The sequence below is a fragment of the Haemaphysalis longicornis genome, unplaced genomic scaffold (assembly GCF_048455015.1).
Source record: "Haemaphysalis longicornis isolate Haplotype H1 unplaced genomic scaffold, Haemaphysalis longicornis Haplotype H1 scaffold_2, whole genome shotgun sequence".
Taxonomy (NCBI): domain Eukaryota; kingdom Metazoa; phylum Arthropoda; class Arachnida; order Ixodida; family Ixodidae; genus Haemaphysalis; species Haemaphysalis longicornis.
Genome location: NW_027526295.1, coordinates 156,185,047 through 156,208,961, shown reverse-complemented (window position 1 = coordinate 156,208,961; position 23,915 = coordinate 156,185,047). Strand labels below are relative to the sequence as shown.

At 46.7% G+C, this 23,915-nt stretch overlaps 1 protein-coding gene across 1 annotated transcript in view; it reads right to left on the bottom strand.

Annotated features, from left to right (window-relative positions):
* The window catches only part of Ia-2 (tyrosine phosphatase IA-2), a gene marked incomplete in the record, with an annotated part of 628,737 nt that overhangs the window by 508,478 nt on the left and 96,344 nt on the right, over positions 1-23,915 (bottom strand).

The following is a 23,915-nucleotide window of genomic DNA, read 5'->3' as shown; positions in this document are numbered from 1 at the left end:
CCCCTACCCCCGGCACTATTTCACTTCACAAAATTTCTGCTGGCGCTGCATGATAGCAGATGGTTGATAAACAGCATCATTTCATAGCACGAATCAGCACGGACTGCCAATGTAGACGGTATGACTCCGCTTTGGAGAACAGCAGAAGTTCGATTCATTGATTGATTGATTATAGGGTTTTAACGCGCCGACGCAACGCAGGCGATGAGGCGCGCCGTAGTGGAGGGCTCCGGATTAATTTTGACCACCTGGGGATCTTTAACGTGCGCCGAAATCTCGTACACACGGGCAGCAGAAGTTCGAGATTGGGAAATGTTGCTACGAGTAAGAGCAGACCATGTCGCTGCTTTGGCTGTCAGCCTCTTCTGCACATTGCGCGCATCCACAATACACGCCGAATTTACCTCTTTGGAGACTCAGAAAAGTCTGATGCCGCTGATTTTGCTCGCAAGATTTGCGTAGCCGAGAGCACAGCAGTCCACCGGCATCAGAAAAGCCAACACGCAACCAAAAATTCCACTTTTGCGCGCGTCTAATGCAGCCTCACTGCATACGCCCGGCGCACCGGTCCGAATGTTTTGCCAACCACCCTCCCGGCCACACCCAGCACGTGCGCTTTCCGTGACGTCACGGCCGCTGCGTGACGTACCCCGGGAGAGGTCCATTGCACAAACAAGATGCTGTGACGTCACATAGAAATCGTCGGAAAGTGGCTGGGAAGTCGCCCCTGACTTATCTGTTTTCTTCAATATCTCGATTATTGCTTTTACCTTTGCGCTAAAATATATGCGTCATCGAATTATGTTGACAAAGCAGTCTTTTTAATGAAGCAAATTGGATTTTCTTCTCACACAAAACACAAGTCTGGTTCATCCGAAAGATTGCTCCGTTAGAATCACGCTGGCACCACTTTTAACGCACTTTTAACGCATATAGCTCAAATAAGCTATATAATTAGGAAAAAAGGGAATGGCCATGCGACCCACTAGCTCATTTCCCCCAACCGAACCTATGATGTCATATGCCCAGCTCTGCGATCGGCTGAGGCCGCGCCGAAAGCAAACGCCAATTAGGCAGGGCTTATGAGCTTGCAGAACGAGCTATTTTCGCTTAAATGTAATGAATATTCATTTTACAGCAGTAATAATGGTGCGGTAAACAATGAAAATTACGAAAATACGCGTAAACATAGAAGTACCGGTGTGCACTGCTGTTGGTACTCGGCACACTATGCTTGTTTTATCTGCCCAGCAGTGCGGCGCTTTGTGGTTGTCTCAGACGACGCTGGCCGATTGGCGTAAGCGACGGTGTCTTACGGGACTGTACTTGTCGAGCGAAAACCATGTTTCACGAAACGATTATTTTCGACCTTAAGAAAAACAGGCCAGGTAAGTGCAAATACGGTCAAAAACAAAGTAACGGCAGACAACGGTCCGCAGCTGGCTATGGTGGCGCCATCTGGAAGGACTGATGAAAGCAAGGCTGCAGAGCCTATTGACGCACTGCAATTTCGTTCGAATACTAGCCGTCATGACTTCATGGCAGACGTCACAAAAACACACGATTTGGAACCCAAATTTTGATTCGATTGATTTTATGGTTTAACGCGCCGACGCAACGCAGGCGATGAGGCGCGCCGTAGTGGAGGGCTCCGGATTAATTTTGACCACCTGGGGATCTTTAACGTGCGCCGAAATCTCGTACACACGGGCGTTTTTGCTTTTCGCCTCCATCAGAAAAGCGGCCGCCGCGGCCGGGAATCGAACCCGCGACCTCGTGCTCAGCAGCGCAACGCCTTAGCCACTGAGCCACCGCGGCGGGTAGAACCCAAATTTTAACCGAAATTGATTAATTTCTCAGTAAATACGGGCTCGTTTGCTGCCGGACAAGCGCTAGTGGCACTATAAAACACGAAATCTTTCGGATAAAACAAACTTGTATTTTGTCCGCATGGCCCCTTTAAGCCGTATATGGACGAACCCAGTGATGGTGCTTACGACTATGACTCTGTCTCCGGTCTCCGCTCATTTTTTACATAAGCTGACATTTTAAAACACACCCCGTCATCGCTTTCGTCTCCTCGCAATCTTCCCTCTGCACTCTTCGTCCCACATCTGTTTTTATCTTCGGTGACACTCGCATGCGATTTAATATTTAATGCCCACCCATCCCGCGTCCCGTCATTCTCCTTGCATCCTTGCGATTCGTTGAGTCGTCCCACTTCATAATTAATTTGTAACGGTGGGGCCCCAGCGGAACCTGGAACACGCGTTTCGGGTCGTCTTCGCCCATCCGCTCTCGGCGCTCCTTCTTCATTGTGCGCTCTCCGCGCGGGGGCGTCCCGTTCCCGAAATAGAGCCGTTTTCTTCTGTGCGCCGTTCATTAGGCGAATGACATGCTTTGTTAATCGGCTTCAGTGCGACGAGAGAGATTAATGCTCCCAGAATGAAACGCGCGCGATCGTTCTTCTGTAATTATTCCCGACGGGCAGGCAGGTCCTTCCTGTGTTTTCACGTTTTTACGAATAATACGTGTGGCTCTTCTGTAAGTCGCCGCGGTGCGCCGGGAAACAATAACTGGTTGCTTTAGAACACTGTGTTTATAGCGGAAGAAATAGAACGACTCGCGGAGAACGTTTTTTTTTTTTCAACTATACGAAAACAGAAAATTCAATGTGAAATAATTAAAAAAAATACTCCGAGACAGTAACGCGCGGGCGCTTTCAACAGTGCACGGAAGGTGTTCTTAACTCTTTCGGGACCGCTCCATAGGCGATCGATCACATATGATCGATGATTTCGCGAGCCTGCAGAACACAAATTTTCGCTCGATGGAACACCTAGCGACATCTAGGAGATAGTTTGAAACCTGGAGTTTTCTATTCTGTGAAGTTCCTTTTTTTATCGCCAGGTGGCAACGCATCAGATATTTTATTCTGACGGGCAGTGGTTTCGAATGTAAACAAACATGGCGTCATACTCGCGCAAGCACGATAAGAAATCCGCCTCGTCTCGTCTCGCATATCTCTGCCTTCTACTGTTGATTTTAACGATGAGAGTGGCAGTGAAGAGTCGGAATGCGGCTTTAGAGATCGGATTTCAGCTCGAGTGAGGTTTCGGGTGTCGATCAGCCTGGAACATCAAATCGCGCTCAAAGGCGGGTGTTCGTTTTAGTTTCAATTGGCTCTAGAGTAGGTTTGTGCGCTCGAAATATGTTCTGGCTGGTTTATATTTGTTCGCTAGGGTGTTAACTACCTATGGTAGTGATCTCCTGCCACCAGCGCAGAAACAGGTCAAGTTTTCGCCGAGACGAGAGCCAGGCGTGTACCGGGGTGACGACGTAGCCAAGGCCTTAGTGCCAAAGAGATCGCACACAAAACAAAAAACGAGTTACACCTAGCCGCATCAAACTTTCGCGATAAAGAAACAAAGCATTGTGTTGGATTTTGTATATCCTGAAATAATTTTATTCTTTATTAATGTTTTTATATTTGCGCTTTTTTCTATCTTTTTCTTTAGTTTTTTTACGAAGTTCTTACTTTCAGATTTTTTCATGGTTCTGTCGTCAGTGTTGAAGGAAAACTTGGTATTCTATGTCAAAGAACATATAATTAGCTGCATTTTGGTGTATGCTAAGGCAGGATGGTGCCTTTGCTTTATGTTATAAAAAATTTGTACCGAGACCTCCCTTTTTCATCACTTTTTGCGGCGGTCCCGAAAGAGTTAAGTCAAGTAAAGAAATAATTTAATGTACGTAAGCAATGACAAGCCTATTTCGGTTAGCACGAAAACGTTAGTTAATCAGGTATATCAAAAGTTATCTTCTGGTGTTACGCTATAGTTTCGGCAACAACAAATAGAATCGTGCGCTCAGTAAAAAAATAATACTTCGTAAATAAAGCATGTTCTCCGCAATCGATAAGTTCATCTTAAGAATGGCAGCCACTGCAACCTAAAACAGTAAATTTTCAGGAAATTGTAACCACGCAGTTGTTATTCAAGTTCTACCTACTCATACACCTAGCTTTCCCATTCAACTGCGCCACTAAATCCAAGTCGTATAACTGCTACATCGACGCTTGTACTGGCATTCGTGCAGCTTTGCTGCTGCTTCTCGAATTCTTGACAAAGTGCATGTGCCAAGGATATACATATGCATATACGATTGAATAGTCGCAGCGAAAAACATGATTTATTCTCACGTTTCGGCCGGGGGCCGGCCTTTATATGAGAAAGGACGTCCCTGGCCGAAACGTTAGAATAAATCATATTTTTCGCTGCGATTATCCAATGGTATAGTTAAACTTATAGTCAGGAACCTTTTTTCTGAACTTTACCTGCACATATACATATAAATATACATATACATATACAACGTTTTAGGGCCATAGGCTTGTCCCAAACGTACTTACGGGCTACAAAAGCTCTACCTGCAACACACAGGTCTAGACCAGTCGCTGTGAATAACTCGCCGTTTCTGAGCGCATCAAGTTCTTGAACATCATCGCCATCATCTTCATCACGTCATCAACTGGCGTAGTAAGTTAGCCCGGCTAACATCGCCAGACTTCATTAAAGATCTTTCTCACTCTCTCTCTCTCTCTCTACAACGTAGACACACAACGCGAAGGGAAACAAAAGTTCTTCCACGTACTACCGAGCCCCATCGATCGGCGTGATGTGTGCGACCGCTTCGGAAGTCTGACCCCGGCCGAAAACCCGAGAGCACTGGTGGCGCGCCGGTACACAGAGGTTGCGATACCACAAATAATTCATGCACCGTCGCTGGCTCCCAGCCGCGGCTAAGAATGCCGCAAGGGTTCGCGATCACTTCCCGATGGTGCGTCCCAGCTGCGCACGCGTGCTACGGTCGTGGGACGGTGCGGACTGATTGATTACGCGCCGACGCTACACAGGCGATGAGCCGCACCGTAGTGAAGGTCTCGGGAATAATTTTGACCACCTGGGGATCTTTAACGTGGGCGGAAATCTCGAAAACACGGGTGTTTTCGCTTTGGTAACAAATACAACTGGGCGAGTTTGTGAGGGTTCATGGTGAAACGAAGCGCGAAGAAACGACGACAACCAGGAGGAACGAATACAACGGGACGGAGCGCTTCCTGCCTGCATCAAAAAAGCGGCCGCTGTGGCCGGGATTCGAACCCGCATCCTTGGGCTCAGCAGCATAACGCCTCAGCCACTGAGCCACCGCGGTGGATTGGGACGGCGTGGAGAGAAATTAGCGGCACGGCAGCAGAAGCGTTAGGAAGCGCAATGATGTGGAGTAGCTTGTACGCTCACATGAAGTGGGTTCTTGTTAAAGAAATAACGTTAAGAAACGTAAGGACAACATCGGGAGTTCCCTCTGCGCCTAATCACTGCAGCCGGCTGCCCCTCCGCGCTCGTTACTGCGTTCGTCACTGGGAGTATTTTGAATGTGGCGTGGGTCTTTTCCGTGATTTTTTCGCACTTGACCTGCTTATAAATTACTGCAGCGACGACGAACGAATTAAATGAAAAAAAAAAAAAACACGCATTCAGTCCAATCTGCTTTCAGAATGCGCGCGCGCGTTGACTTCCCGAGTCAGTCGCTACAGCGGAGCTATTGCCGGAGCTATTACCACATGAGCTATTGCAGTCTTTAACTTGTACCCGAATATAGCAGACATTTCCCAATGCAGCTGCCGGGTTTAAGCAACATCGTCGGGAGGGAAAGAAAGCCCGAGTGCTTCCCCTCTTCAAACTGCAAACTTCGCCCCACTAGGCAGATGTCACACTTGGCACTTGTCGCCGTCTCTTATGGCTGCTGTTTTCGTATAGACAGAGAGCAACGGGAGCACTCCATCCGACTACTGGTGCGACGTTTGCCGTTTTGTGGGCCGTCCTTTTTTACCGAGTCGGCGTCGGCTTGATCAACTACAGCGTTGCAGGCTGTTGCGTAAGAGGGGTTGTATGTGCGTCAACAGATGACGCTGAAGGCACAATGTGGCGAGTGCTCCTGAATGCCACCGCAAGTGCTTCCGTATGTAAGGGCATCATGAATTCCCTCCAGGCCGATTGCATCTTGCTCGATATACATTACGGCTGACGCGCAGCGGCTGAATTCAAATAACATCGAAGACTAGAAGACACAGGTCGGCAGGCTTACTCCCCAGTGCACCCACACAGCCCGGCTCATCACTCATGAATGAACCTCGCGATCGTTTTGGAATGGCGAGTGTGAGTGCGAGTGAGTGCGACCCCCACGCGCAGTGAGCCCCGCTCACCACTCGCGAGTGCAGTCAACGCTACTCGCGCCATTTGTGCGGCTTACCGCGGTGAGCGCCACTATTGCTTCTACTCGTTATCGGCCATTCGTCACAGCAGCCGCTCGCTGTGATGGTTGTTAATGGCGGGATCGCGTTTAGCTTCAGAAATATGTCGTCACTGAGCTCCTGCTGGCGTGTTGAATTAGGAATAATATTTGGATGGCCTTCTGACATCGTAATGCACTAATACTGTTCGGTTTCATGACTCACGGAGGGTCTGCTGCACACACTCGCGTGCGAGGGGAGACGACGAGTGGTGAGTGCCAACGCGAGTGAGTGCGAGTGGTGACGGCGAATGGTGAGCGGGAGTGAGTGCGATTGGTAATGGCAAGTGGTGAGCGTGAGTGCGCGGTGAGCGGTGAGCGTGAGCGCAAGTGAGTGTGAGTCGTCACGGTGAGTGGTGCGCGTGAGCGCGAGTGGGTGCGAGGGGTGGAGGGCGTGTAGTGAGCGTGAGTGTGATTGAGTGCGAGTGGCGAGGGCGACTGGTCAGCGTGAGTGTGAGTGAGTGCGTGAGGAAAAATAAAAAATTTGTGTGTGAGTGTGAGTGAGTAGCGCCCACTTTTGCCGACGTGTGGTAGCAGAGCTTGCTGATGCGTTTCATATGAATATCAGAAGCCGGTATTTATTTTGTTGAGTGCCATTAATAGGGATATGTCCGCTCCTTGGTAAGGTTCACCACAACCACACGCATCTACATTTTTTTTTAATTGATGAAAAAATGGGAAGCAGGATTTCGGCTGAGGGCGGGAGCGCCAGCGGGAATATTCAGGTACGTGGGCACCTTTAATGCCAAAATTAATAAGCTAGCTTTAAACAAAAAAAAATTCAGTCATGCGCTGGTCTTACGGCTTAGTAAACAAAATGTTTGAAACCACGACGAAATCCCGCGTTGTTTCTGGAGTATAAGGAAATATGCCCTTCTAGACAATGACTTTGACTGTTGATGACTTCAAGATTTCAAGATATTATTTTGCCCAGTTTTAGTGGGTAAGACAGAGTAAAAAAGCTGCATGTGCTGCTTGACGGGTCCCCGGGCCTTACAGTGCAAGGCGGCAACATGGGCAAGTGGCAATACAAGCATAATTGCTGAAGTGCGTATACAAAAGTGATACGCATTCATAACAAGAGCAGATATCAAAACAAAAAATACTGTGCGCTGTGTAGGGTCACTTTATATGGTTACTCCGAGCTGCATGAGAGTGCGCGGCCGCCTAGGATCAGTAGATAACAATCCATGTTTTTTTCGTGTGAAGGCCATGGCTACGCCCTTATCGGGAGACAGTTGATGGCCACGGGCTGCGAGGTAGCTAGAGATGTTATGGGGGGCTTTCTGTAGGCGCTGCTGTGTATATCGTCGATAACGTGAGGCACACCAGATACAGATGTCATCTGCATATAGCATGATCTTCACTCCACACGGCAGGACTCGCTTGAGTGAGCTGAGGGTCAGGCTGAATAGTAGTGGAGTTAGTACAGCACCTTGTGGATGCACGAATTCGAAGATTACTTCGAATTTTAATAGATCGCGAATTGACCTGGTCACCCGAGGTTAAAGGGTTACGGGCCCGCATTTCTTCGGCCTCTCAGGTTTTGAAATGTCTTGCGGGTTTACGCTGGGGCAGTGATTGCCTTTCAATGGTTATGCTGCACAACAGCTATGTGGATGGTGTGCTGAGGTACAACCTCCCTATCCTACAACGAATATCAGACACAAGCAAGAAGTGTCTTGAGGCAGCAAGGAGCAACAATTTACGCATCTGTCTTGGGCATCCGAAGGGATGTTCGAGCGTTGGAACCCTTGCAGAGGCACGTTGCATGCCTTTTGACGTGAAGCACTGTATTCGCCCAAGGAATTGGCAGAATATTCCTGTTAATTACAAACCATCCCAAACAAATAATGCCTCCACATTTCCCTCCTTGGATTGTTACTTCCTCAAAAATTCAGTAAATTCCTTATAAATTCCCCTGGAACTGGCCCGAAGAATACAATGCACCAGGCAGAAATACTACATATCATGCTAAAATACATTTATAAAATGCATTCGACTAGAACTCACATATTTACGTATGGATCGTCGTCCGCGCAAAGTTCTTGATATGGAATGTACGTGCCAACTACTGGTGAAATGTTTTCATTTCGTCTGGAGCGAGCAACGTCATCTATAGCGGCTTAATTGCTTAAAGAAGCAATTGTTTATATCCTACGCAACAGGCCGCATCAGTGGAGCATCTTTACAGACTTGAAGGCAGATCTGCAAGTTTTGTCAAGGAGGAGCAGGTCTTCCCCCACCATATCGCAGCCTCCGATGTCTCCTACCTTCGCCACCTCGCTTGCATTGCTGGACACAGTATAAAATGGCAATGGATACCTGGCCATTGTGGTATTATCGGAAATAAAAAAGCTGATGAAGCGGCCCGTTCGGGCCTTAACCGCAGGAAATACCGCAAAGTGGTCTTTACAAAAACAGAGGCTTCTACCATGGCGCATCGCTTCGCAGTAACGGGAAGAAACCGGCTATGGTGTAACCAAGCGAATAACGAAGTCTTTTTGCACGGTATTTACCCGGAGTTGAAATCTAGACCTCCAAGACAGCTCCCTCATAGACTAGAGTCTAGAGACATTATATCATCGCCAACGACTGAACTCGGCTTAGACCAACAGTTACGTTTTTCGCCTCGGACTGACGACCAACCCGTACTGCGACAACTATTCTTCTGTAGAAACCGCTGAACATATTTTAATAGAATGTGTGGCCTTCCTGGCACCAAGATGCCGTTTTTTTTATATTGAACGCCTAGATAAAGGGCTGGTAACTCTGAAGACTATCCTAGGATCATATGGACTTGCCTCTTAAAGCAGCTTTAGGCTCTAAAATGTTTGTTTTCTTATTTGGAGGACATTGGTCACATTTTAAAATTGTGAATTTTGTGACACAATCTGAAAAACAGTCCGTCAAGCACGTCAAGCCCCGCCAGTGTTCATTTTTTTTCTTTCTTCCCGCCTCTTTCTAGGGCCTGTTATCCCTACATCACCGACCTTTGGCAGAGAAGCATGGGGGCCATTGCAAACGCCGGCAAAACTCTGCTTTTCAATAAAGAGTCTTCTCTCTCTCTCTCCAGGTTGCATGAAGGCGCTGCAGTGTGGTAGCGCTTTGCCACTGTGGTGCAATCATCGCGCCACCCGCGAATGCGTCACAACACACCGTACACTGGCATTGTCGGTTACGCAGCGTTGCGCAATCCCTTGAAATATCGCATGTCCACGGCGCATCGAACGGCTCCCTCGTAGACCGGAAGCAATATATGTGATGAAACGGTCATTCTGGTTTGGCGATGAGTCACCTCTCTATCTCCTGGCCGCCGCCGCTTGGTCGAACGGGTGCCATGCAGAGGCAATGATGAGGTTGCGTGTCTTTTCGAACCCTGGTGACAGGGGCATTGTCATCAATTGTGGCGAAGCAGCTTTTTCAAAGTCATGCCAGCACAGACAGCTGGGAAACTTCTAAAATTAAAGGCCGTATTTTGAGTCTCCCCTCCACTCCATTTGCTCCCTCCACTCAGCTGAGGGGAGGATTCTGCAATGCATGTGCATGGGGAAATAGATTTCAACGATCTGCCCCACTGGAGTCTCGCGTGGAGGAAGGACTCAGAGTACCACGGTAAGTGTTCCGTCTGGACGCTTCGTCATCGTCTGAGGCGTTTTTTTTTTTTTTTTTTTCCAAATGAGTAAGATCCAGAAACCTTAAACTGAGTCGGATAAAGCTGCAGTGACAAGAAAAACTCGACAACTTTCCCCTAAAAGAGGGGTGGATAGAAAATGTGTGTGATAAGGCCCTGACAACGTGAACGCAGATCGTAGTTCTTATCGAAAATATGCCTGCTGTTTCACGGATCAAAATGAGCCAAATGCGTTTTCCCAATGGGCGTTTGCTTTTGGCTTGAGTATTCAGACTGTTTCGTGGGTGTTTTCAGAAGTTTTTTTTGTGTGTTTCGAAGCTGGCTGATTATGAATGCAGGAGGCAATTAGGATATCGGCGAAAGATCTGTCCCCAGGTGTCAACGACGAAGTGAACGAAATGAAACAGAGATGTGAAACTTACGAATTAATTTAGTCTGTCCCGTTCCTACGAAATAACTCAGTTATAGTAATTTTTTTACTTCTATATTTACCATTTCAGTGCTTACCTAAATAGCCCCCGCTTACAAGCCCTGGCAAATCACCCCCCCCCCCCTCCCCCCTACTCTAAGAGTACGAACCACTTCATCAAGGTGAGGAATAAGATACGAGGAGTCTTCTTGTGAAGCGTTTTGTAAATTCGTGGCAAAGCAATGAAGACCTTGCTTACTTCGTTCGTGCCTTGAGGCGTGCCTAAGATAATTATCCCAGGGAAAAATTCGCCAAGAGCCGCTAATGGTGTCAAGAGGACTCACCTGCTCTCCATGTATAGTTCTACTGTTCTTGAGGCCCTGTTGCATATTTTTAATGCCTTTTACACCAAATCTCAATAGCGCAATGCATGAAAGTCAATTTAGATAAAGTTTTCATGAGAATGGAGCATCAACTCGATTGTTTCATTTCAATATAAGCCAAATACAAATTGTCACCACAATATTGCTCAAATTTACGGCATAATTTTTTATTACTTGTGGCCATAAAATTCCTATAGCTGGCGTGTAGAATATATCATATAATAGTTTTGACGACGCTGCATTTAGGTCAGGTAAGAAACTTCCTTTTTCTCAAATTCGCGTTAGGTGGATCTGGCTCCTTTAAAAAAAAAAACGAAGAAACGCTTCGTCTCTCTCTCTCTCTCTCTCTCTCTCTCTCTCTCTCTCTCTCTCTCTCTCTCTCTCTCTCTCTCTCTCTCTCTCTCTCTCTCTCTCTCTATCTATCTCTCTCTCTCTCTCTCTCTCTCTCTCTTTTTTTTTTTTTTGCACAAAAATTTAAGCGAACGGTGGCAGAACAGTTCGCCTGACGCGTCCGTGGACAAATAGCGAGCTTCTAAGCGTCTTTGGAGTGACGTCGAAAGGCGACGACGAACGACAGGCGTTATATTCAGGCAGCTCAAGTATGCTTCAGCGCGCTTGTACAGCGCAAGAAGACTGGATTCTCAGGAAAAAAAAAGAACACTCCGATTACCAAGGATTCCATCTCTGCAAGGATGGGTGATAAAAAGGTAAGCAAGTTAGATATATCGTATGAGCGTATACATTACAAAATAGGCATTATCTTTAAGTACGGGCTGAGTAGACACCGAAGATCGTACAAAAAATTTCGTAAGGGCCCATGACGGAAGTGCTAAATCCAACTCGAAATTGGGACCAGATTTCTGAAAACGGGATTATAGGTCCAATCTGCGCGCGTCCTCCAATAAAAAACGATTCGGCATGCTTTACGTAAACTGAAACGCATTCCCCACTCTGGATCAACGTGAGGAGGACGTGCCTCTTCTGAAAGCCCGAGGACTTAAGGACATTGTTAGCAAGGTGAAATGGAGGGCGCAAGGTATGAGTACGAGAAAATTAGATCATTGACGAAAGGTTCAAGAATGGTGACGAAAAGAGCAGAGCGCAATATGAGGCTGGGGATGAAGCAATACAAAATGGATGATGATATAATAGTAGCTTGGAATGACCGCGGACGGTTATACCTATAGGTTAACGTGAGAAGCTTTAACAGGCTGATCTTTTGTAACGTACAGAACCAGCGCCTCAAATTTTACTTTTTTGTGCTGCGATGGGGGAGCCGGCAAACGCTATAGACTCAGATTCTTGTCTGTAAGGTTTAGAGCCGCGGTGGTTGAGACCGAGTGATGCAATTTATGAAGGGCTGCCAAAAATGCCACCTGTTACTCCTGGTACAAACCCATAACCCATCTTGTCCCTGCAGCGTCCATATGACCTTCAATCGCAGCCAAGGTCAATCCAGCACCTCGCGCGGTTGCGCAGTGAGAGTGCCTTATCATTCCTTCGTTCCGAGCGGAGGGTTGAGGAGAGGGGGACCAGCGGAAAGAGTAAGGGAGCATGCCATTAGAAAATGAAGCCAGGAGGCGCTGGGTGCACCCGCATTCACCGCGCGTTCGCACCTCTTTTGACTACGGTGCATTTGTGTGTGCGTTCCGTACGCGCTATGGGTAGCTACCCATGTGGGTTTCCCCATAGTTGTATGTGTTATTGCGTTAGTACCAGTCTATGTGAAAAAAGGGCAGTAAAGAAAAAATGGCCACATATCTGCTGATTTTATTGCAAATGTCGACGAAAGACGATAGTCGACTGGCGCTCCTGCCAAGCAAACTCCTTGCTTCCCTTTCCTGCTCACCTGTCATTCTGTTCCTCTCCGGTCTCGTTCCTCCCAAGATAACCCGCTAGAGGTTTGCTCAAGTCAATCTAAATTTACCGCGTTCCACTGCTCCAACACGGGTGCCTCGATGCCAGCGCTGCCGTACGGCGGAGACACGCGTGAATTAAGGCACCCTGCTACAATGTTTATAGAGCCACGTTGCCCTATTCCCCGAGCGTTTCAAGCGGACCGTGGATCCTATCGAGTGCAACCTTTTGTTGCTGTTGCCGTTTGATTTTTTAAATGCCACCAGGTGCTATAGTAGCGCTGGCAACAGCAGGCGACGGTTTTCTGCAGTTGATGTGGTATTTCATTTGCTATGGGAAAAACCAAGCATCCATGATTTTTTTTTAAAATAAGAACACTGTAACTATTACTTATGTATTGAATTTCTGCCTTATATTTGCCTAATGTTCGGTTTTTGTTCAACAATGTTGACAAGTGTGAACATTGAGACCGGACTTAGACGTTTAGATTTGGCTGTGGGTGTATAAGATTACTGTGCAGGTTTTGTTTCACATTGGCCGGGTGGCTGAATCGAGTCACAGACAGACGGACAGATCAAACCTTCTTCGTTTAAGTAGCCCAAGAAAGACTATCGTCTTTAAAAATAGGAGTGAACCATCACTAGTTGCTTTTTTCATTAAAGCTGAGTGTAGAAACCGTTTTCGTTTGTTCGTGCTTCGCATTTAAAGAACGCAAGGGTTAATTATTTGGATCAGCGTAGTTCTCGAACCGCAGCCGGATTCTCTTAATTAGCAGCTTTATTCTTTTCTATAGAAAATTATTTCAGCTCCGCCTGCGCTGATGTTACACCGTGGAATGCATAAGAAAGGTTTTCAGGCCTTTTAGCTATCTGCATACCCAAAATTACAATTTATCGTGGTAATCATCTTCGGCAATGTAGGATTTGCCAAGCAGAATTGCCAAGAAGAACCTCAATCATTTGACTCCGTTCATTGCAGTAAATAAATAAATAAATAAATAAATAAATAAATAAATAAATAAATAAATAAATAAATAAATAAATAAATAAAGCAGCCAACCTAAATCAAATATTCATTTCAAGCAATAGGTATTTCAGCTAACGCTGATATTCGAAGCACCCTAATGCAGTCATTCTGATTTTTTACAGCGACGCTTTACATACCTATCATTCGTCGGTGGTTAATCTCCGCCTGTCTATGCGTCGCATCGACACGAGAAATAGTTATGTCCAGTTTCTCGCGAATGCTCTGCTCCAACTCGAATGTAATATCTTGGGCAACATCACACTTAAATTGCCCGCCAAAACGACTCTATCAATACATAAAGATTTATTTACTTGTCACGATAAATTAGTTCACAGTGTTAGTTGTAAATTAGTTTTAAATTAGTCGTAAACGCTGCAGAATTCCCGTCTGATTTCAACACATGGCCGCCTACGGAGGGAGTATGGTTTCAGAAAACGGCTGTAACTCTTGCTTAATACAACAAACTACCCAAAAACAAATTACATGATGATTAGCCGCTAAGGCGACTCTGACGTTACGCTGACGGCTCCCTTACATGGGACGGCAAATCGTTCTGCAGGTATTTTTATTAAAGTTGCTTCGCTCGCTCGCTCATAATTGCGTGTACAGCACGTCGAAGGTGTAACCGTTTTGAAATTCCCTTCCGCTGTGAATGCATGGGCTTCTACGGGAGAGAAATGGACAGCCCAATGCTTTCCCTCTAGAAAAAAAAAAATTCACAGCATATCCACGGGGTGAATGATGATGAGTGGGCGAAGCTCCTGAGGGGAAATCATCGGTAAAACCGTGACTCTTCAGTGAAAGTTCGCCCACTACATCTGTGTCCGAACGTAACGTGTAGAAAGTTTCGTTTAAACCGCGCGTCGGCACCTTGGGGCTGAGCTCGCCTGATGCGTTTTGTAGACGCCTCACGAGCTCTCACTGCATCGGGGTCTGCCTGCCGATACGCGCGCTTTCTCGCCGCTTCCCGTTCTCTGACGTTTTGGAGATCCTCTTCGCGCCGCAGCCGTGCCGCTTCGCGTACGGCAGGGTCCTCGCGCCGTTGCCGTGACGCTTGGGCCCCTCGTTCTCGAACGCTGGGATCTTGGCGGCGTCGTCGCGCAGCCAGACGACACGCTTCGGCCTCCCGCTCTCGTACGGCAGGATCTTGGCGGCGGCGTCGCGCAGCTTCACGGAGCGCTTCTGCCTCGCGGGCTCGCACATCTGCAGCCTTATCCATCGGGCGCCTCCGAGCGCGCGCCAACAGCGAACGGATTTTATTACAACGCTCCCCGCCATCTAGTAAACAATCCAAGAACTAAACTAGAGGTAGCCACGCCATCTAGTAAACAATCCAAGCGCATCTTTTCATCATAAAAAAGTACCGCCATCTAGTAAACAATCCAAGAACTAAACTAGAGGTAGCCACGCCATCTAGTAAACAATCCAAGAACTAAACTAGAGGTGGCTACATACATACGTCGAGGATGGACAGACCCACGCCTTAAGGAGCTTCGCCCCTTAAACACCAATCCTACCATGTTTCAGTCGGTTAATTAACTATGAAGTATGCTCAAACGCAAGTTACAAACAAGCGTGTTTTGTTTCGTGCACTCCTTGGACTGCGGCCCGGTTAACGCGCATCACCGCTCGCTGCTCGTCCTTCACAGAGTAAAGTGCTGATGAGTTTCTTTTTTGATATATTTATATTTCTGGGAAGCAGACCCAGTCTTCGAACAACACTTGCGGATTGGTCCAATACAGTCTAACAGTGGCACACAAACTTTTTCTTGTAATTAAACGCGTGGTGCAAAGTTGTGTGTTCAGGTTATGCGCATAACTTCCCAGACTCTCTTAACCCGCTCTGACGCCTTCCGGCTTTCCGCAGTAAAGCGTCGGCCTTTTCAGTCGGCCTAATTTGCCAACGTTCATTACTTCGATCATCCATTTGCTCATATAAAGTGTCACAAAATGCGTGTAACAGAGTCGCGGCGCCAACATTCATGGGAGGCAAATTCGAGCTGAGATGGGAATCGGAAACTGCCATCGGCGCGTCCAAGCCGTTCCTCATTAATCATGCAGCGACGACAGCTCCCGTACGTGTCCCTTTTCTCTGAAGCTAAGCTTAACTATACCAGTAAAGATTTCCGCAACAGTGACAATTACGTATTAACGGCCGGAGATGGAGGGCTGTCATGAAATTTGGCCTAGATTTATTATTTGCGAATGCCTATCGCCATGCTGTCAGCCAAAAATATTTAAGAAGGGATGATTATTTTGTCGCTCCCAATATTTAAATGAAGTGCGCGCACGAATGAAAAATGTTTCGTTTAACGGATAGCGGTACCTGGTGCGCATATCTTTTGATCAATGCTTGCATGAACCAGTCATCAAGTGGCAAAGGCATGATAGCAGTGTTGCTGGTCGCATGCTATGGATGAGGTAAGAAGTCTCGAACCGAGAAAAAAAAAAGACGTGCAATTGCTGGAGTCTCCGCATTAACATGCAGGAGGCGATTGGCTTGCTTCTCTTTCTTTCTCAAAGCCGCTTCATGAGTATCCTCAGTTTGTACACAGGCAACGGAAAACACGATGGATCTGAAATATGAAGACCAACTGCGGCGGCACCACATACTCACTCAGGGAAGCAGTATGAACTTATTATAAATGAAAGCCCGGCAAGTATACAGCAAAACTAGAAGTACGAGCCACAGTTTGCAGGCTAAACTTCCTCACTGATGCTGTTAAAAAAGCTATTCGGACGCTTCTGAAGCTCATATGAAAGTCAACTAAAGCAGGCTTTCCAAAGCACTCAAACATCAAAATGTACGTGCTCGAACGCAGAAACTGCACCGACACTCAATCGGAGTTAAGCAGACGACAACGACGCCAGTCCCCTGGATGACGCCCCGAGCCAGAGGATGCAGTTCCAGAGACTCAAACCTGCAATCAGTGGCTTCGCTGCCCAACCTCGTTCACACCGTGGCTTGGTGGCAAGTTTACTGACGATAGTGTTTCTGGGGCTATATAAACGAAGAGTAACAAAATTCTTTTAATTAGCAATACATGTTGGATCGGTTTTTCCGAATGAGAACGAAAAAAAAAAGAGCGTTACAAAGCGGCGTCAGGCACTCTCGCGCTCTCTAAAATGATGACACGCGGGCTGTGAGACGCGGGAAAATTCAATTGAATCGTGCAAAACTATTACATCCATCATAGTAATTGCAAGAAACGGGGGAGGGGGGGGGGGAGGCAAGAGCATGACTAGTGGGAGTAGGAGAGAGGAACTTCAGTTACGGGGCAGGGACGGCTGAACTCTTTATATCGACGGCATTTTCAGCGAAGCACCCCGGTCCTGGGCCAATTAGTTTTCATTCCCTTAGGGTGGTTGTGAATGCAATAAAGCCTAGTTCAGCTCCTCTGCATAAATACGAATGTGCTCCCAAAATTACAATTTTGGAGGTCTGGCATTTTGTGCAGGGTGTTGATATTACATCTAGCTGTTTTCACCTGCGGAGAGGGGTAATTTCAGACGTCCCTCTAATCCTTTTATGCTTGTTAGAGCAAAATCCAGACACTGGTTTTTTGGGTATTTGTGTGGGTTACATTTGTAAGCAAAAAACAATTAGATATACCACCGGGCTGAGCACTTACTAAGGAATCGGTAAGAGCAGGTGATTTACCAGAAATCCAAATTATTCTGATTAGGCGCTAGTTAGGCGCAGCCGCGTAAAGAAGTGTCTATGCGTTCGAATGGGTTATCAACGTCAGCAAAAAAGAATGCGATATGTGAACGGGAGTGTGATATACTGTGGAATTTACTAAAAATTATTTTGGCCCTGTTCGCTCTCTCGGATGTGCAATTTTTAAATGTTTAAGCAGTTCCACTCAGCCTGAAAGCCGTCAAATGCGTAGAAGTGATTCTCCAAAGGGGCTGTGACGCCCTCTCTCGGCTAGTTTCAGTATCAGCCTGGCGTTGATACCGAAAGTTGTCAAGAGAGGGTGCCGCAGCCCCTAAAATGGCCCATAAAAAGACAGTGGATTGCGTTTTCAATTGTTTGTGGTAATTAATGCGTTAATTTATGCTTTTTTTACTTCTTTTATATTGTTGTTTACTTATTAGCGCCTTAGCAACAGTAACCGCCGTGGCAACGGCGCAGCGCGCAGATCACCCCCAACACTTTACATATAAGTAACGTGTGCCTCTGCAGTGCCGCAAAGGGATTGACATCGGCTTCGTAAAGCAGGGGACCCAGGTTAGCTCCCCACCAAGGAAAGCCGTGATCTTTTCGAAGCCTCTGTTTGGGTGCGTTACGCTGCGTTACTGTAACAGTGGCTAGATGATCCCGGACTAGCTACGACGACAAGCCGGACCCCTAAAGTGTTTCGCACTTAAAATCCAGCCATACTAAATATCTAGAGCATAATAACAATATCCTCCCGAACTTTAAGTCTCTAGGACCACCTGTTTGACTGGGCGTTGATATTACCTGTCAGGCCTTTTCAGTCTGTTAGGAGTGGGATTTCAAAAAAATTCTTCTCGCCCTCTTAGCGGCGCCTTAGGGTGAAAAACCTAACATTGTTTTTGCGCTTTTGTATGAGTAACATTTATCAGCAAAAAAAAAAATACTCGATATACCAATCGGTTCAATATATGTATCGGAGTATCTGTAAAAACACCAAATTTACTCCAGAATGCAGATTCGCACCATATGGATTTGTTAAGTGCAGAACCCTAAAACGACTTTCTGAATATTTTTTACGTGCTACATGTATCAGCAGAAGGCACTTCGATATCTCAACAGACGAGCGAGATCATGACAAATTTTCGAAAACGCAGCCTCCCCCTTTTTCTCTGTTAGGGGTATAATTTTCGGGATCTTGAAGGTAAGTTGCGCTTGTTGTGAAGACAGAGACGGACGGGGAAAAAAAAAAGTACACTTTCACGAGAAGACGGCGCTTTGAAAATCCCTATGGTGAGCTCCTACGCCATGATGGAAATGTACTGCCGAAATTTCAAGTCTCTTGGCAGTACCTCTGCTCTTGGTTCATCAGTTCCGGCTGCGCGTTGATGAATCAATAAGTCAGTGTATCGCGCACCTCTCCGTTTAGGTATAGAGAATATACATCCGGGCTAACCCATCCGGGTTACCCTGCATGCACGCTGTGAGAATACGCCGTGCCTGCATGTCATGTGGAAGTGAACCAAATACAACCTTCCGGGTGATTTAGCAAGTACGGCCGGAAGGCTGTTGTAGTCTCTAAGCGCCCCTGGGGTAAGTTACTCTTAGTTTGTTCTAAGCCACAATTCCCAGTGCTGTCACACCATGCACGCGCCGTGCTCAATTTCTTTGCGAGTAAAGCGCAAAACCATTTTATTAATTTATTGCGTTTTTTTTTCTCAACGCTAGCACGCTTTAATCGACATAACAAGTTTCCATGTTGGGGAAGTGCGCCGTAATATCACTTTGTAGATTTAACTTGTCCAATTCAACGTCATAAAATTCGCATCAACGCGTTTGTTTTTTTTTTGTTTTTGTTTTTGTTTTTACAATGAACCTGGCTGTAATTCGACCGAGTCAAATGCCATGTCAGGAGGAGAACAGCAACAAGAATAGGTTCGCAACACCAGAATCTATGACGCCCGAACGGGCACTCGGTAGTCCGTTCTCAGATAGAAACACCAGGCCACTTGAAAAAAAAATACAAACATAAAAACCCTCTCGTATAAAAATGAGAAAAACAGACAGTATAATGCACCGTCAGAGCAGCGCAGCCGTAGTCACATTTCTTTTGCATCCGCTCCCAGTATGCAATGCTCCGGGGCGCAAATCTCCCTATCCGGGACTGGCGTAATGGAAATGAATGGGGACGACCGCGGGTCTGGACGCCGGGTCGGCCCTTCTGTGCGGCAGAGCGTCCGTCCAGGGCGAGCCCGTTACGACCGACCGAGAAGAAGCGACGACCAGGCCCACAGAAGTTGCTATACGCTTCTCCGGACCATCGACCTCCTTCCGCTGAAGATTGCCAAAAAAAGAGCGCGTAGAAAAAAACAAAGAAGATTCGCAACGGAGGTTGCTACGACAGCAGTGTGCCGGCTCCTCCAGGCCGGCCGCCAAGAGCACGGCATCTAAAACGATGCGCTGGGCCAATGTTTCGCTATATAGTGTGCTCAGTGCAATAGGCGAACGCCCGGAGCCTGAGACGAACGTGTACTGCTGCACACGACCGTGCTTACAGGCCATTCCGCTATGAGACGAATCGCGGTCGTCTCTGTGTAAAAGCGTATAAAAATGACTGAAAGTGAGAAGGATAAATTAGGTTCTCCGAAAAAAAACAGGCTGGATTAGTGCGTTGACCCTGGGGCGACAAATGGCACCGGCAGTAGTCCCGGGATGACACGGGTGGTGGGAGGGTGCTGGACGACTCGAATACCGTCTCCTGGCCTTGCATCTATTGCTATGCGCTGGTTCGCATTCTCGAGAGTAAGAGTTTATGGCGAATACAAACGTGTGAGTTCCGCAAGGCCCGGTGCTCGATTAGCCGTCGTTTAAAGACAGCCCTGGCCACATTAGTGTCGCCTACTCCAACAAGGAGCACTGCTTTTCTGCGATCCAAAGATGCCAGTGAGCTATACACGGCTCCTTTCTGCTGCAAGGAGTGCAAGCGAAAGAGCAAAAAAACAGGAACAGAAATGTGGAAACGAACGGCAAAATGGCGACGTCGCCACGAGTAGTAGCTCGCGAAGGAAAATCTGATACGGTCGACATCTATGTCCTTGCGGCGCTTGCCGTATGCGTATTCCAGTTGAAAAACAGACTGACGACAGTTTTAAATCAGCTATATATATGTTGATAAATGTAGGAAGGGTTTCTTTGTCTTTATGAGATAGTTCTTCACCAACCCAACCATTTTATTCGTTTTTCAAAGCACTGGTCGTAAATTCTCTTGGGTTTAGGTTGCTATGTAGTTGTTTTAGGACGAAAGGTCAAATTCGAATCTCGTATAGAATTACGCTGATTTGCCTCAGGCTGCATAATTAGGGACTTAACCCAGTTTTTTTATGCAGCATACCTAAATGCCATTTTCCTTGAAGGAGCTCACTGCGTTTTATACCAATAATGACAAATAAGACTGACCGACCTACAGACGGACTGGCAGTAAGCCCAAATCGCTTTGCGGAGCCTTGGGCATGGAGGTCGACAAATGCAGGATTTTTCGCATTTCTCGCAATGTAAACCATCGCGGTACAGGGAAACACATCAACGAGCTTTCAACTTCCGTATTAGTTCTTATGCCGCTTACCTTATTTGTTTCTTGGCGGCAACATTACGCGTGCACATGTATAAGAACAAATTTAAGAACTTTGGGGAATTGCCGTGGCGGCGAGGTTAAATGAAACGCTTTTTACAACACCCACAATATCACCCATGCCGGATAAGTTTAACGTAAATATTTGTCTTCATGTCTGCAGGTAATTCCCGCTATAAGGTATAAAAATTAACTAGGAGCCTGGGGAAATTCATGTTAAAAAATGTCAAGCGGACCAAATACAAGTTTGTTTTATTTTAAAAAATTGGTGTTTTATAGTTCCCCCAGTGCTTGTACGTCCGGCACCAAAAGATGTTTTATCCACTGGGAAATTAAACAATTTCAGCCATAATTTTGATTCACCCGCTGAATCGTGTGTTTCGTCACGTCTGCGATGACGTAGCCACGGCAAATGCTGCAGTAAACGTAAGTATGCGGACAAGGGCTATAGCGAACGGTGGAACCCAATTGTTTGCTGTCACTCCTCCTAGATGCGCCACCGTACCGCTCAGGACCACTGTCCACCCTCGCTTTGCTTTTGACCGGATTTCTGCCTGAATAAAGTTTGTTACGGTTGATAGTACTCGTTTCGCAGAACATTAATTAATTAAATGAATGGAGTAGGTTATTGATACTGCTCATTTCCCATTAAACAACTGCCAATAATAATAATTCGGGAATGGATGAGACCAACGGCTGTGCACATTTTGAAATTAAGATTTCGGGCAGCCATTTGCCCGAAGTCTTGCCACGAAGTCTTGCCACGCGGCTTTTAGGCATCGACTCTCGCTACGACGATCAGCGACTTTTCAATGCGCCCGAAGAAAGCAACGAATGAAGAAAACAGTCGGAATATTACGCGGAGTACTCGCTCTGCATACCAAAGTTTTCATTTTTGAAAGTCTGATGACAGTTTTGTCCGTTCTTTCATTGGTCTTTCGCTTTCTTCCCTCTCCTGATCATGTGAGTACACCCTGCCCTTCGTCCTTGTACCCGTTTACTCCCCCTCTTCTTCCCCCTCCCCCTCCCGTACCGCAATGAAATATCCTCCTAAAGCCGTCGCAGCCGACTTTGCCGACGCGGGATTGGTCGAGAGGTGCAACTGCCTATCAACTGTTGATAGGCAGTTCCAAGGAGTGGCGTCAGCCTTTGTCAGTACATCGCGAGCATATAGTGTTTTTCGGCCCTTTTCCTGTCTCTATTTGTGGCCACGATGTTTCGTTCTGATGGCCCTTCATAAGTACAAACTGACAACAGTAGGATACGAACAGCTCGGGCTCACGATATCCAGTGCACTTTCTCCGGTCGACGTCCGATTCGTGTTTGCCTCAATGAACTTAGCAAGAGCCGATAGGGCCGAGTTATTTCTCTTTCTTTCTTTCTTTCTTTCTTTCTTTCTTTCTTTCTTTCTTTCTTTCTTTCTTTCTTTCTTTCTTTCTTTCCTTCTTTCTTTCTTTCTTTCTTCATTCCTCCCTTATTGTTGCCCTCTCTCTCTCCTTCTCTCTCTCCCTCTGTCCCCTCCCTCTCCCCCCCTCTCCCTTTCCCCCCCCCCTCTCTCTCTCTCTCTCTCTCTCTCTTCTTGTTTGGTAAATGTGTGGAATGCGTTTATGATACACAAATACATACTGAAACATGTTCGGCTGTGACTCCAGAGCAGCGTGACTGATAAGGGGTGCGGATCCGAGAGGCCACTTCGAAAATGAGAGCCAAACAGACTTTTTTGTTCAATACGAAATCATGTTTCACTTTAGTTTCTACCCTTGTAATTGTTTAAGCAATGAAAAAAATGAAAACGTAAGCGTTTTATTTTGAAATAAAAGCCTGACTGCATACAGGCTTTTAATAAGCATCTTCTTCCTACTCGCAACAAAAACTAGTTGTTGTTGTTATTGTTTACGCATTGTCATTTACGATCTAAGGTTCAAATAACATCGAGCTCCAACTTCGCAATAGAGTGGCTGGCCATTTATATAAAGCGTATTTACATTTATGGTTATGTGGGTGTCTGCGCCACAATAAAATACCACCTCCCGATGCCATTCGCCGTATGCAAGTACAGACAGCAATGCTAATGTTCGAGTCATCGTCTTTTAAGGTACTTTCAACAGTCGTGCTTCAAGCAAAACGGTCTGCGGCGCTTAGTACGAACGAAGTGCGTCGTGAACCCCGAATATAATGGCTTTACTACAGAACCCGCTAAGTGCTTTTTTAACAACAGCAATATTGCTGTATGTTCACTCTAGCGCAATCCTCTGGTTCAGCTTCATAAGTTCATAACAATACAAAAGAGCAAAATCAAGGAATGTCATCATTCCCTCCTGAATTTTATACGTGAAGAGAACTTATTTTCATCTGATTACATTCCCTCATCATCATCGCCTGATCATACCCCTCCATCTATAAACTGCGGCAAAATAACCGCTGTAAAAATGCCACAAACGTTCATATCATTAACTCAAAAATGTCATTGGCTCTGTAACATTCGTCAAAATTACATTTTTGGCTGCACGAATTGGTCGATCAGGTGCATAGGGGTGAAGCTGAACCACCGGACTGCCTTGGAGTAAAAAAAATTACGCCCATCTTCCCGCGAGGGAACCCTGGTGTGATGCGACGCATCGGGGGGTTCGTTTGGAGTTACGCTGGTATTGGATTGTGTCACACCACTCGCTGAAGGGACCGTCGCTTCCATCACGTCTTCATCGGAAGAATCAAGTCAAGCACGCAGTCGTCAAGCAAAGTGACGCGAAGTCGAACGAGAGCGAGCGCTGACTGAACCGCCGCAGCGCGATACCCGCTTTATATTCACAGCGCCTCAAGGAGAGGAGACAACGGAGGAGAGTCGCGCATGCGCGCGCATGCGCACGCTTGCGCGAAGGGAGCGGAGCAAAGCGAGCGAAGCGTGCGCACACAGCTGTTGTTTATGATAATGAGACGGAGTGAGAGCGTTGCGCGCACAGCTGTCG